The sequence below is a fragment of the Suncus etruscus genome, chromosome 6, assembly GCF_024139225.1.
Source record: "Suncus etruscus isolate mSunEtr1 chromosome 6, mSunEtr1.pri.cur, whole genome shotgun sequence".
Classification (NCBI taxonomy): Eukaryota; Metazoa; Chordata; class Mammalia; order Eulipotyphla; family Soricidae; genus Suncus; species Suncus etruscus.
Genome location: NC_064853.1, coordinates 62874908 through 62889120, shown reverse-complemented (window position 1 = coordinate 62889120; position 14213 = coordinate 62874908). Strand labels below are relative to the sequence as shown.

Genomic DNA, 14213 nt, shown 5'->3' with positions numbered 1-14213 from the left:
TCAGAATAAGGTTTGCTTCATATAAACTTTTTGGAGTGATTCTGTTACTTAATTTTCAATAGTCTAAAAGTTTTGGTTGTAGGTCCTCTTTAAAGGTTTGAGGGCAGGAGCACAGCAGGTAAGGAATTTGCCTTGCATGTGGCCAACTTGAGTTTGAACTTTTACATATCATATGGTCCCCCAGGAATGTTTTCTGAGTTCTTCTGGGAGTTCCTCCCAAAACAAACAAAAGATAAAAAATAAAACGTTGTGAAAAAATTTACTTTGGAATCTATCTGGGCTTGGCTTTTGTTTGGGGGAAGATTTTTATTACCATTTTAATTTCTTCAATAGTGATAGGTCTGTTAAGTTAAACCAACTCATCCTAGTTCAATCTTGAAAGAATATAGGAGTCCAAGAATTTATTCATTTGTTTTAGGTTCTCTCATTACCTGGCACAGAGGCTTTGAAAGTAATATGGATAATCCTCTAAATTCTCTTTTACTAGTGATTTTTATTCTTTCAATTGTGATTGGATTATTAGGATTCTCTCTGCAAGATGATACCCAGCTATCAACCCAAACAAAGGTGTCCCTCCAACTGTCACCTTCCTAAAACTTCTTCCTGTGATATGTAAAAGCTCACTTCCTCTTCCCCCATCTCTCCCTTTCCCTTCCTCTCTCTTTCTCTTACTCTCTGCCCCCTTCCTGGTATTGGAAATGGTTTGAATAAAGAAAGGAGAATTCTGGCTTGGAAGTTTAGGCAAGGAACACAAGGCAAAAGGGCACAGAAGCCATGATTATTCTTTCATGACTTGATTGGTTTATTATTTCTTCACTGCTACCCTGCTTCTTCAGACCCATCCACCTAAGGGGTTAGAAACAGGGCATGTTGGGTGATTTCACAACTCAAGGGTTTTTTGTTTCATCTTTGATTCGTTGTGAATCTTGCTTTTCGTCAATCCTATTTAAGTATTCGAGGAACCAATTCTTTTTTTCATGTATCTTCTGAATCACTGATTGGGATTCCAGTTCATTTGTTGCTGCACTAAATTTAACAATTCCTTTTCTCCTGCCTGCTTTCTTTATTTTTTATAATTTTGTTGGTCACTTTCCAATGTCTTAAGCTGTGCAGAAAAATTGCTTATGTGAACCTTTTATTACTTTATGATGAACTCTTGTAAAGCTATAAACTTTCTGCTTAACACTGTTTTCATTATGTCTCACAGTTTCTGTTAGCTAATATCCTCTTCTCATTCATTTCCAGAAATCTTTTGATTTTTTTTCTTTGATTCCTCTCTTAGTCACTGGTTTTCAGTAATAAGTGTTTTAGTTTCATGGTATTTGTGTAGTTTCTTTATATCTGTTCATAATTAATATTTATTTTCAGTCATTCATGATCTGAGATGATACTTGCTATGACAAAAATTATACAAACTCCTTAGCTTTGGGGAGTATGCTTTTTTTTTGTCTCAGCTCATGGTCTGTGCTGGATGGAAAATGTCCCATTTTTCTCAAGTAATTATTTCATTTATAAGCTTTATTCTAGGTGAGCTATTGATAATTGCTCAAGTGGTGTTAAAAAGTCTACTATTGGAGCTGGAATGGTGGTGAAGCAGTGGGGCGTTTGCCTTGCACGTGACTGACTTAGGAAAGGCCGTAGTTCAATCCCCCAGCATTCCATATGGTCCCCCAAGCCAGCAGCAATTTCTGAGTGCATAGCCAGGAGTAACCCCTGAGTGTCACTGGGTATTAGGTATGGCCCAAAAACCAAAAAAAGGGGCCGGGTAGGTGGCGCTGGAGGTAAGGTGTCTGCCTTGCAAGCGCTAGCCAAGGAAGGACCGCAGTTCGATCCCCCGGCGTCCCATATGGTCCACCCAAGCCAGGGGCGATTTCTGAGCACATAGCCAGAAGTAACACCTGAGCGTCAAACGGGTGTGGCCCAAAAACCAAAAAAAAAAAAAAAAAAAGTCTATTATTATTCCATTGCTAGCAATGACTTTCCATCAAGCCAATTAGCTGTTGTATTAATGATTTTGAGTGTATCTAATTGCATATGTTCTCAAAAATGTGAATTCCTCACGTCTGATGATATTTAAAAAATATACCTTTACTGTCTCATAACTTTATTGAGCCTAGATACTATGCTATTAGATACTACTACAGCTACAAAGGCCTTTGTGAGGGGATTATTTGCTTGAAAAATTGTCTTCTGACATTTGCCTTTAAATCTATATTAGCTCTGACTGTTCAAATGTGTTTCTTGTAGGCAACAGAAAATTGGGTTTAATTTTTTAATCTATCTTTTCACTTTGTGTCTTGGGGTGTTTAGTCCATTGATATTGAAAGATTGTTGCCATATATTTGTGTTTGTTTCTACAAAATTTTGATATATTTTGGGGGTTTGTCTTGTATTAAATAAATCCCTTTAATTTTGCTTAAAGATAGTATATAGTCTATGAGCTTCCTGCTCTGTTTATATGTAAAGTTGGATATCATTCCTTAAAATCTGACTGATAGTTGAGCTGATAAAATATTGGTAAAGTATTTATTTAATTATTTTATTCACTATGTTCCTACATTGTCTTTGGGCCTGAACAGCTTTCTTTGGTAAATAATCTCTAAATTTTAATGAGACTCCTTTGCATATCATTTCTTTTATTATCTTGATGATTTTCTTCTTTTATCTATCTCTATGTATTGTTTTCATCATACTAATTAGGATGTGAATAGGACTGTTTTTATGTGCATCTCTGGGGCCTCTAGGGTGTGGTGCATGTGTTCTTCATCTCTGGTACTTCTCAGTAATGTCTTTGATTGCTACTCCTTAGGCTTTGGTCTAGTTTTTGCTTCAAATCTGAACCTCATGGGCCAGAGCCATAGCCCAAGCTATAGGCATATGCCTTTCAAGCGCTAGCCTAGAATGGACCACAATTCTATTTTCCCCAAGCCAGGAGCAATTTCTGAGTGCATAGCCAGGAGTAATCCTGAGAGTCAATGGGTATGACCTCCCACTCCAAAAAAAACACAACAAATCTGTATCTCTGGATATGGCCTCTTCCTGCTGTAGTATAAATCAATTCAGTTAGGTTAAGATTTTCCTTTTAGAGTTATCTTGGTGCTTCATCCTGCCTTTTGTACTAATATTGTTCTCTTCCTTTCATGTGACTGAGGGTGTCCATCCTGACTCTCCATACAGTCCCTAGATCTCAGCAATAAATCTGAAATCCAGAGTAGTGATGCAAGCGGTAAGGTGTCTACCTTGTCTGAACTAGCCTAGGATGGACGGCGGTTAAATCCCCTGGTGTATATATAATATAATCCTCCAAGCCAGGAACAATTTCAAGCGCGTAGCCAGGAGTAACCCCTGAGTGTCACTGGTGTGCCCCCCAAAACAAACAAGCAAATCTGGAAACCTATGTTTATTTTTATTGTGATGATTGTGTTTTTAAACTTTTGTATATCCTTAGAATCACTCCTGGTAGGTTTGGAAAAATATATATTGTTCTGGATAGCACACCTAATCTGGATAAATGCAAGGCAAACAGTATATATGTTGTACTATTTTTCCAACTCCAAGATGAATTATTTTTATATCAGTACATATTTGCCTTCCAACTTTGTCTAAGACCTTTTAAATTTTTAGTGTTGAGATTAAATTAATTTTCCTAGAAGAATTTATTCTACAATGAGAATTACATTCTCCTAGTAGAGACAATTTAATTGTCTAAGAGAACCACTAGAGCTTTAGCAATTCATCAGATTATCTGTTTTTATAGATGAGTTTAATTTACTTTTGTTCAAGGTTTGTATGGATAACAATTGCAGGCCAAGGAATAATTCAGGAATCCTCATTTTAAGATTTAAAAGACTATTTTCCACCAAATTTCCAATCTTTTCCTGTGTGTGCTTGAGAAATTAATCAATGACACTCCAAACTAGTGTCTCCATTTCATAGCACTGTTCTGTCTTTCTACCTCTCTTTTTTCTTTATCATCAGTAACTATTTGTTATACCTCTTTTTTCCACAAAGCAGCTCAGTGTAATAAAATAGCCAAAGTTTAGTACACTCCCTTTTTTTCTTTAGAGATGAGAGATACACTAAAGCAAAAATGGTGTGTGTGTGTGTGTGTGTGTGTGTGTGTGTGTGGCTGTTGTCATTTGTGTAGGCACAGCAAAATATGGAAGAAATTGGAAAGAGAAAACTTTGGCCTAAAAAACAGGAACATCTTACTCCTGAAGTATTTTGGCATAAGACCAAGTCAAGGTTCCAGGCATATTCGGTTGTCATTCTCGGTGGTCAGCTCTTCAGCATCACAATTGTTGCTGTCAGGTTTCCTTAGTTATAAAATCCGTTTTCTGTACAGTTCCTATGTCAAAAACCATGTGGGGTGTAGTATCTTCTAATTTCGTCTCATCATCAGTTTAGCATTGCTGAATATCCTGCCCTAAAAGCAGACTGTTGCTAATGCCTGATTGTCAAGGTGATATAAGAACTGTCTTTGGAGTAAGTCAATGCCATGGATATACAGGGCCTTTCTTGGTAGAATTTATGTTCCTGGTGCTGGTGTAGAAAACCATGTTTGTTTCCATAGATGGTGTTCATGGTTCAGGTGTGAAAGGTCAATATCCAGGGAACTGGAGTCTAAGACAAGTCATTATGCCAAGTGTTTAGGGTATAATGTCCCACTGCAGTATAAAGAATTTTGTGTTCCAATCACTATTAGAAAAGAACTTTTTTGCATCTGTTAACTTTTCCCATTTTAATGTGCCTATGCAAAAAGGGACAATGCCACAAGTAATTAGTAGGGAATTACTAGTGGGGGCCCAAGGTGTCAAGATCAACAGTCTCCAGAGCCTTTAGCTTACATGAACTCTGAACAGAGATTTGTCTGCCAGTATTCTGTATTAAACGGATCCGAAGGCTAGGGGAAATTGCCACTACATGAGAAGATATTTGATAACGGTTATGCCTATTAAAGGGATGTATCTAAAAGAAATATTCAAAGGAAATTTGTATGTCCTTTTAAATCTTTTGGAATAGGCGGGGAAGGGGTAAGATCCGGGGCACAGCTTCAACCTGTGATTTGGTTTTGTGGAATCTAGGGAAGATGGCTCCCAACAGTCCCATATTAGGAAGTGTCTTTAAGCGGGGGGTTTCTCAGGAACCAAATCTGGTAGCAAGCAAAAGTTCACAGTGAAGGGAGGTGAAGGAAGAGGGGCCACCAAGAGCAAATCAGTAGTGACAGACTGTCGGTTTCTTCTCATGCTGAGAATCTATTCAGTTTGGGAACTGGTTGGCATCTGGATTGTTGGGGGGAATGTTTTGTTCTGCTTCATGAGAAGTTAAGGACTGAGAATAAAAAAAAGGTTAAATGTGGAGAAAGAGCATGAAGGGCTCGAAAAGGGATTGTAAGGTGGTAAGCAAAAAAAAAGGGGGGGTTGAGGAATAGTTACGTATGATAAGAAAGACAACACTATACTACATAGACATTATATCTATTACGGACAAAATCAGACTGGCGCTGGTATGGCTTACATAGACACTCATGCACCTACAATGGTAGCTAGAGGATAGATTCATGGATTACATTTGAAAAGCTTTCCCAGGTGACATGGGAAAGATATAACACTTAAAGAGAAGAAGGAGAGGAAAAGTAAAGCTGGCAAGTCTGCTGTAGAAGGTTTTCCTCCCCCTCTTTTTTTTTCTTTTAGGTCTATCATGTTTGGTAAGGGTAAACTAGATTGAAGAAAGGCTTCATTGCTTAAGTTGTGGGTTGAGCATTCTTAAGAACAATCATGGTTTTCAAGTCTAAATAAACAAGTGACATGGTAATGAGCACTGTCTGAGGAAACTATACCATGAAATTGATATTATAAATATTACAGACGAATATTAGACAGCCATTAGTATGCTTTACCTCTAGCACCACTACGCCGGCCCCTAGTTTTACTACTTTCAACTTTACTATTTTCAATAACAATGAGGGATATGAAAATGTAGTCAAATTATAACCAATTAAAATAATAAAAAATTCCCACAAAACTAAATATTAGTACAGATTTGTCATTAATGCATTTTAAACCATTCCCTATTCTTATTAGTTCATTTCAAACTTCAAAGGTATCTTTAAAATATACATTATAAGACTAATATTATTTTGAAAACCAAAGCAGAGAAGAACATAAAAATAAAAAGTATACATTAAATCCCTGATAACTATTGATGCAAAATCCTTTACAAAAAATGTAGTGCACTCAATTTAATATACATTGAAAAAATACATATCCTGGTAGAAATACTGGTTTATTTATTTTGAGTATTTTATTTATGACTATACTGTCCGAAAGTTTATTTCAGGCATACTTTGAATTCAAACACATTTAAGTAGTCTAACTTTTTAGTATTGCCTGGAGTTAAAATCATAGTGCAATTGCTTATGAAAATATCTTCTCACTGGATTCATGTGCTAGTAGTAATTCATTGTAATATGTGCTCTGAAGAACAAAAAAAGTTCCTCTTGACAAAATACTTATTTGAATTCTCCTCCTAGAGAAGGATTAAACTGCAAGTGTAGCTTTCTGGCCTAGGTTCTGAAGTTTCCTGCAATTCTTGTTTTGAATATGGCACTGATCCTAAACATTAAGCATTTTCGTTGTGGTGGTTTTGGGACCACACCTAGCTGTACTCTGAGATTAAGTTACTCCTGGCTCTGCACTCAGAAATCACTCCTGGCAGGCTCAGGGGACCATGTGGGATGCCAGGGATTGAATCCAGTAGATAGCTTCCAAGAAAAATGCTCTTTTCACTGTGCTATCATTTCAGCCTTGAAACTTTGCATTTTATCAAAATGGGAGACTATGAACATTATGGTTAAACTAACTCAATATCAATAGTATTATATGCTACTATTAGGTGTGGTGGCATATATAGATGCAAATGGTTTCCTCCTTTTCAAGTAAAAAGAATTTCTAAAGTTTTGTTTAGATAACATATAGAAGTTAATTATAATGATCATAAATATAGTATTTTTAATTTTCTTTAAAAATTAATGGTCCCTATTTGATTATTTAATAGTATAACTTTGTAAAAATAGTGCCTCTTTTCTAATGCAAATCTATGATATTATTTTGTTTGTACGTGTTCATAGGAAATATGATAACACTTCTCAGTAAGACATCAAAAATTCATTAGCTTTGGGTAATGAGGCAAGAAATAAGCAATATTTATTGAATAAATTATGAAATAATTCTGCCAAAATTATCTAAATATGATTTTTATTTCTAAAATTTTCTTAATCAAATTACTCAATTACAAAATAAAAATATAGTTGACTGCTTTTGAAAGAACACATATTTAAGGAAAATCTACTCTATAATGTATTTTATATGATAATGCTATAGTTTTACAATCATTCAAATACAACATCATATTATGAGTTTTCTCTTCTTCATACTCTGTATATTTTATTAAAATGTTTTGTATGTTATTTCAGTAAACATTAATAAAAAAGCACATATTATATACATTAGCACATTGCAATAGGGGATAATTACCTTCAAAAGTCAGGAGTAGTCATATTTATAAGAAGTAATGTAGATTTTAAACTAAAAAGATTATAATAAATAGTGATATTCATAATTGAGTGTTCAAGGAATACATGCAACAAGAACTTGCACTTCTCAGTAAATATTCAACACATCAAGGTGTATCTAAAATCAGGGGTCTCAAACTCGTGGCCCGCGGGCCGTTTGCGGCCCTCTGTACAACATTTTGTGGCCCTGCCCTCAAGGAATCTTTTCTTGTTTTGTTTTGTTTTAGTTGTTTGGGTCACACCCCCCAATGTTCAAGGCTTACTACTGACTTTGCACTCAAGGATCACCTGACTTTGCCTCCTGCGGCCTCCAGGTAAATTGAGTTTGAGACCCCTGATCTAAATGTTTAATGGAACTGCTGATAGACTTGAAGAAAGATAGTAAAAGAAACACAATTAAAATGATATTTTAACATCCTTCCCCTAGCAGTAGACAAATAAGCTACATAAAAGCTCAATAAATAAACCAGAGCCTAACCAGATGGAATAAGGACATAACAGACGTGTATAGGACACTTCACCACCAAAATGTCAGTGCATATTCTTCTCCAGTATAATCAAAACATTTCTCAAGATAGAACACAAGCTAAGGCACAAAATATGTATGTAAAATATCAAGTATATAGAAATCTTAACAACTATCTTCTCAGAAAAATATGCTTTGAACATTGAAGTTAATCAAAACTCAAGAAAATCTCAAATACAGGAAAGTTAAAATTTTCAAACTTATAAACAACCAGTGGATAAAGAAGAAAGTTGGAGGGCTAAGAGAAGTATTTGTTTAACCAGTTATCTAAATAACTTTTGTTGAAAAGTATTGCTATTACCCACTTCATAATCTTAGTTCTATTGTCAGATTATTTGTACATATACCTGAGATTGGCTCTGGGCTCTCATTCTGTTCAATTGGTTTGAGAGGCTCATTAATTCAGTAGTGCACTGTATTGATTAGTATAGCTTTAGGATACAATATAAAGATGGAGAAAAAAACTCATATTTTTTTCTAGGTAATTTTTGCAGCTACTTGGGTGTTCTATTACTCCTTATACATTTTAACATCATTTAGTCTACATTTTTAAATGGTGTCATAAACATTTTTATAGGAATTGGATTTTATATGTATACTTCTTTGTGTACTATTATCATTTTGACAATATTAATTCTTCCATATCATAAATAAAGGATATATTGCCATTTCATTTTGTATCTTTTAGTAGTAATTTATAGTTTTCTTCATATTTTATACTTACTCAGAAACTTATCTTATACCATGCTCAATAGTCAAGTAAAATGGGTTAAAGTCCTGCATATCAATGCTCACTTCAGCAGTATATATCCTAAAATTGGAACAATACAGAGAAGATTAGCATGGCTCCTGTGCAAGGATAACATGCAAATTCATAAATCACTCCATATTTAAAAATAAATATATAAAATAAAGACCTACATTTCAGACTCCAAAACAAACATATTATTGATGAATACATATGCACAGTCGATCTTAATATCAAATCTAGAGACACCTTGGATTCATGAAATTTGCTAAGCAAAAAGAAGTAAAGATAGATAAATAAATGGTATATGTAATTAAGAAATTTGTGCAACACTAGCACACACAATATGATAAGTAGAATAAAGCACATCCACAAATTGGGAGAAAATACTTTCCCACTACATCTGACAAAGGCTTAAATATAATATACATCCATACATGTAAAATTTACAAGAACATGTAAAACTTTTCAAGAAAAACTGTACGTTCAACTCCATCCAAAAATGGATAAAATATGTAAAGACATTTCCTTAATTAAGACAGAGTGTTCAGAAATACATACAAAATGAAATAGACTAGTGTTACACAGGGCCAGTCATAGTTTAATCCCAACTCTGAAACCAGGTACAATCTAGAAATACAGGTACTAGCCACCAAAAAGTTTACAAGTGGTTAATACTTATAACTAAATGCTCTTCATAACTTATGTTGGAAACAAAAAAATCAAAACCATAATGAAATACATTACACTAATGAAACTGATGCATATAAAACAGAAACAAACAAAAACACCAGTACTTGAATAGTTGTAGCAAAACATACCTCAATGGCTGAAAGGAATGTTCAAAGGTAAAATTATTTTGGAATAGTTTTGTGATCAATATGAACCTTCTCTAAAGAAAGAACTAAGAATTGGGCTTTTGTAAATTACAGTAACTCGACTTTTTATCAACTTCCAAAGGGTAAGAAAACACTGTAACAAAAACATATTTGTAACCTCATGAGTTTTGAAGTACTATTCACAATAAACAAAATCTGTACTCATTTTAAATGTCCAAGAAAAGATTGGTCTCTTTTTGTAACCCCTCAAGAGTGATAATTCTGTCTGTTCCCTTTCCTTCAGACTCATTTCACACAGCATAGTACTCTCCATATACATTTGTGTCTAAGCAAATATTAGGAATTTTTTTCTAACAGCCGCATAAATTCCATTGTGTAGATGTATTTCATGATTCAATTAAGTTTATCTGAAAAGAATAGATTGCTGCATCAATAAATTATACATAATATATAATAAAATGTGACACAACTACAAGAAAAGATTAAATCAGGAAATTGGTCATTTTGTGGATGGAGCTCAAGAGAGGGTAACATTTTGTGTGAAATCAAGGACAGGTATTGAATGGTTTCTCTCATGTTTGGAATATAAAGAGACAGAATAAGAGAATTAAAAATAAATAAAAACACCAGAACTAGAGAATTTGTCTACAGAATTGAATTTGTATGCATGAAACTACCATTTTAAATTATGGAGCCTCATAAAATTGCTAAAAATAAAATTTTGAGTCATCTTTTTAGTAATCTTAGGTTCAAAAAGGTAATAGAATCAGAGTAATTACTGTGAGCATTGAAGCTGAATAACATATGCTTGTTTTGATTGTTTTAACATTATTTTTCTAATTATTTACAGAATATTTTGGCACAAATTTTACCGTAAGTTATAATTTGTAAAAGTGTAACACTTTAAATTAGTAATAATGAAGTAAATAAACCCAATGTAAATATAATTAATAACAAGAATTAACTATGTTACACTTTACACACAAAATTTATTTTAATATTACTTATAGAGAAAATTTTGTGATGAAAGATAATCTTAAAATTTTGTTTTAGAGTCTAGGGACATAGATAAAGGGACTGTAAAAAGTCCCCTAATTGGTAAAAGATGTGAACACTCCCTCATCATCAAATCAAGCAGTCAACAACCAAATATAGTCACTGTTCAGTTTGTGCCAGAGATTTGATTCAAGCGTAATAATATATGCAATCCTGTGGACTATCCTTGGTGAAAGGTCAAGACACTATTTGACCATGAACAGAACAGTAAACCATAATGCATGAATATTAAGGCCTAAAATCACAGGTAGGGGCTAAGGTTTCTTGAGCACTGCTGAATGTGATCATGATAAAATAAATGTAAACAAAAAAGGCTGTTGAATAAAAAAGATGTTTTATTCTAAACAAAGGAAAGCAATGTTTTATAGGAATATTTCAGAACACTCTATCTTTGAAAATAAGAGGGAGAAAAAAAAACAGGAGATAACTGTAAAAATAATGGGTGTATAGGGGTAAAGGAGACTCAGGTCTATTGGTTGAATTAAAGAATAATATTGCTAAATATTCAAACCACATATTCAACACATTGAAATTGTGAGATCAAAATGTTTACAATCTTACATTATAAAAGCCTGTCAGGATGGAAGGAAAGATGTGGAGGAGATGGGAAGGGAACCTGAGAATGTTGGTAGAGTGAAATTGACACTGGTGGTGGGATGGTGTTGGAAAATTGTATGTCTAAAGGTTAAATATGAATAACTGTAAATCAGAGTACCTTAATAAAATAAATTTTAAGTTGTTATATTATATTATGATGGGAATATATATTTCCTGGAAATTCACTATATATTTAATTTAAATATTCAAAAAGGAATTACTCCAATTTTAGACTTAACTTTACATATATATTGAGAGTAAGTATCAGAAGGGGCTGCAGGAACAGTACAATGGGTAGAACTCTTGCTTTGAATGCAGCCAGACTGAGTTATATCCTGAGAATCCCATATGGTCCCCTGAGCACCAAAAGGAGCAATTTCTAAGTGCAGAGTCAGGGTCAAGCCCTATGCTGGACTCCATAAATAGCTGAGTTCCTGCTTTCCAGGATGGTTTCCTGTTGAGAAACTCCAGAAATTAGGGCAAAATCTTTGAAAGAGCTCCCTGGATAAAATGGCTTGATATGTACAGATATGATTGATTCTGACACAAAACCTAACAGTCAGGATACAACTTATGCTGCAGTAAAAGCTTCACCTTGTGCACTCTATCTGTTTTTTGTCTCCTTGCAACAGGTATACATCAGTCCTTTTTGTTCCTACTTTTCTATAACCTTATAGATTAATTCCCCACTTGACTAAATTAAATTCACTTTCTTTTTTAAATAATATCTTTATTTAAACACTGTGATTACAAATATGATTGTAGTTGGATTTCAGTCATAAAAGGAATACACCCTCTTCACCAGTGCCATCACCAGTGCCCCCATCTCCCTCCCCCCCAGTCTGTAATTGAGACAAGCATTCTACTTCCCTCACTCACTGTCATTGTTATGATAGTTCTCAGTGTAGTTATTTCTAACTGCACTCACCACTCTTTGTGTTGAGCTTCAGATTGTGAGCTGATTCTTCTGGCCCTCATCTCTGGGAATTATTTCAATAATGTCTTTTATTTTTCTTAAATCCCATAGATGAGTGAGACTATTCTGTGTGTCTCTTTCTCCTTCTGACTTATTTAACTCAGTATAATGGATTCATAATAGATTCCTTGTACATCTATGTATAGAAAAATTTCATGACTTTATCTCTCCTGAAAGTTGCATAATATTCCATTGTTTCTTTAGCCATTCATCCGTTGTTGGACGTTTGGATTGTTTCCAGATTCTGACTATTATAAATAACACTGCAATGAATATAGGTATGCAAAGGCATACCTATTTTGTGTTGTGTTTTTGTGTTCCTAGGATATATCTCTAGCAGTGGTATAGTTGGATCATACAGGATCTCAATTTCCAGTTTTTTGAGAAAACTCCATATTGTTTTCCATAAAGGCTGGATTAAACAACATTACCAACAGCAGTATAAATTCACTTTCTTAATCCTATTAATCATGTAGACCAGACTGGTAAAATATTTAAGGCAAAAACATCCATAAAAAATTGATATTGACATCAATTAGTGTCCAGGCTACTTCATTAGCCAGTTGTTGCTATTATTAATTTAGATCCTTACACAAGGTACCCCTTCCCACTGATGCTGAACAGTACTAAGTAAAGAGAGTGTGATGGACTTCCCACAGAAAGAGGTAAGGGGAAAAGTGGGACAGAATTAAACCAGGATCAAGTATTCATGGGGTTGACTTATAATTTTTTTAAAAAATTTGGGAGTGAAAATATCTTGGGATCAATTGACAAGTTGATTAGAGTTTATTTGTGAGTACCACCTTGGTTTCCTGATGAGAAAACTTTATGTACTTAAATATGGCAAAGTATAATATCTACCGTTGTTGTAAAAAAAAAAAAGGTAGACAGAGTTCATTCTAATTTTGGTCAACACATGCTCTAGTAAACACAGTAATACAAGTTCTCTATTGTCTTATTTTGGATGAGGAATTTAAATAAGATATATAGGGGTCAGTCCATGTATATTTTGGGACCCTGAGATTTCTGTTTTCCCCATGAAAGTTTCTGCTTGTTGCTAAACTGCTTAAATTGCTTATTAGCTTCTGTATACTCTCTTTGTTCGCTTGTAGGTCTATAGGAAACTGACCTTCACATAATGCGGTAAATGTTCTTTCAGATCATCATGCTGAACTGGCCTACTCATCTCTACATTAGGCAACCCTGATGTGACAGGTAAAGTATTCAACACTTGCTCTGTCCTCAACCAATCACCAGACATTCTCTGTGAATAATGGGGTGCCCCAAATTGAGATTTCTCCAGTATTGCTGTGTTTGTGCAAAGAAGCAAGCTGAAATTATTCAGCAGTAACAATCTGGCTAGTTTCAGGGTGGAGATGGAGAGAAAAACTAATTTTCTATAGCTGATTGAATTAAATGCATTCTGGTGGGCTTAATTTAAAGCCCACTCTTCTTGGGTAACGTGTGTGGGAGTAACTTAATCTATATAGGAGACATAAGAAGAGATAACTCAGAGTTTTGTTTATTAGAGTACCATCTACTGCTCCAGGCCTCGATCTGTTGGAGTAATATTCCCCTATCTAATTGATCTTATTATTTTCAGATTGAAACTACAGAACTCAACCTGTCATTTGACTCTTTTTTTTTTTTTTGGTTTTTGGGTCACACCCGGCAGCATTCAGGGGTTACTCCTGGCTCTACACTCAGAAATAACTCCTGGTAGGCTCGGGGGATCATATGGGATGCCGGGATTAGAACCACCAACCTTCTGCATGTAAGGTAAATGCCTTACCTCCATGCTATTTCTCCAGCCCTAACTCTTAATAAGGTAGTGTGAGGTAGGGCATACAGTTCCTTGCCAGCTTGAAGATGTTACAGAAGATAGGCCATCAGCCACT

The 14213-nt window shown here is 34.6% G+C and overlaps 1 non-coding gene across 1 annotated transcript; it reads left to right on the top strand.

Annotated features, from left to right (window-relative positions):
- Positions 1 to 8886: 8886 nt before the first annotated feature.
- On the top strand, positions 8887 to 8993 carry LOC126012283 (U6 spliceosomal RNA). The gene has a single exon (XR_007496802.1). It is a non-coding gene; the product is annotated as a U6 spliceosomal RNA (small nuclear RNA).
- Positions 8994 to 14213: the final 5220 nt, after the last annotated feature.